The sequence below is a fragment of the Mus caroli genome, unplaced genomic scaffold (assembly GCF_978045245.1).
Source record: "Mus caroli unplaced genomic scaffold, Mus_caroli_1 scaffold_15, whole genome shotgun sequence".
Lineage (NCBI taxonomy): Eukaryota > Metazoa > Chordata > Mammalia > Rodentia > Muridae > Mus > Mus caroli.
The window spans coordinates 85,911,876-85,913,497 of NW_028227270.1; the positions used below are offsets into that span (position 1 = coordinate 85,911,876).

The 1,622-nt window shown below is 41.2% G+C and overlaps 1 non-coding gene across 1 annotated transcript; it reads left to right on the forward strand.

The window, feature by feature from the left end:
• The first annotated feature begins 364 nt into the window (after window positions 1-364).
• On the forward strand, window positions 365-495 carry LOC115029150 (small nucleolar RNA SNORA17). The gene has a single exon (XR_003834717.1). It is a non-coding gene; the product is annotated as a small nucleolar RNA SNORA17 (small nucleolar RNA).
• Window positions 496-1,622: the final 1,127 nt, after the last annotated feature.

Below are 1,622 nucleotides of genomic sequence, written 5' to 3' on the forward strand. Positions count from 1 at the left end.
CTTAGTACTTAGTCAATAACTGAAAAAGTGTCAAATGATTAAAGAAGGTAACAATAAGAAAAAATAAAGGGAGAGTTTGGGAAAGGGAAAGAAAAAGTTGAAGCAAAGATAAAAAGAAAAAGAAGGAAAGAGAATGAAAATTATGTGTGAGAAAGAAAAGGAGGAAGAGAAATATCTAATTATAAAATAAATGGAAGGTGACTTAATAAAACTATATAAAGATAAAAAGAGAGAGAGAGAGGGAGAGAGAGGGAGAGAGAGAGAGAAAGAAAGAAAGAAAGAAAGAAAGAAAGAAAGAAAGAAAGAAAGAAAGAAAGGAAGGAAGAAGGGAAGACCTGTCCCTGTCTCTGCCCCTGCCCCTGCCCCTGCCCCTAGAAGCATTGAAAGTATGACTGCTGTGTCACATGTTGTATCAGTAGGTGGCAGAGAAGAGAAGGACTGTCTATACTCAGGGTTCTGACCTATAAACATCTGAGTAATTAATAATCTGAGTGTTAATAGCCTAACATTCCCTGAAATGACCACCAGTCTGGCACTAGGAGACCCAGACAAGAAGTTAGCCTGAGATGGCTACTAGTCTGGCGCAGTATAGGCCCAGATGGACTCCTAGGGTGAGGAGCAAGCCAAAGACTAAAAGAATGATGCCTGAGACCATGGAACCCCTGTGAAAGTAGGCCTGAGACAGATTCATGGGACCACTCAGGCAAGCTGGGTGAGAAGTTAGCCCAAGAGCACCACCACACCTGCACCATGGGGCCCATACAAGGAGCTAGCCTGAGATGAAAACCAGCCTGCCACACAAGCCTTGGGTAGCAGAATATACCCAAGTGCTCATCCCAAACCGATCTGCCTCAGCTTAGAGAGGGGTTTCTGAAGAAGGTGTGTTTGGGAGAGGGGAAAAGAATGACTTGAAGTCAATCATGGGTACAAACTGACAGCTGTATTCTACTCATTCTAGCTCTCCAGACAGCTGTGTAGATATCTCAGCTCTCTCAGATCAAAATCCTGTCTCTTATTTGCATATCAAATCTTTGTTTACCCAGGTTCCCTTTTGATTATCCCACAAATCAGTATTTTATGTCCTTTGCCCCTTGATTCTTAGGAAGAGACAGCAAATACATTTTTTAACACAGCAAATGAACTCAGATCTGCCTGTCTTTGTAAGCACAAGCAATAAGTTTACCTGGGTAGGATCCTATCCTGAGATTACCATTCCTACCATGCTTGGATCTAAACTTGCTTTGTCTCAGGCTGAACTCGAACTCAGAATCAGCCTGCCTATATATCTTTCTGATAAGCTGTCTTATTAGTTCAGCTGCCTTTGTTCTTCTAGGAAAATGAAGCCCCTCATACAATTCATATTGCATCCTTACATTTTGCAAAGTTGAGAAATAATACATTCTTGAACTTGTGTTTCCAGAGTTCTTTCCCACAGCTTTAAGGGCTGTACTGAAGGTCACAGCATTTACCATTTTGCTAAGGAACATATTCTCACCTCCCAGACTTAATGCTGTTTCTAATTATCATGGAGTCATTAACCTTAACAGGGAAAGCATTCCCCAAAGGAGGAACATGAAAATATAAACATGATTATATAAACAAGCCCCATGCTCATAGCAACC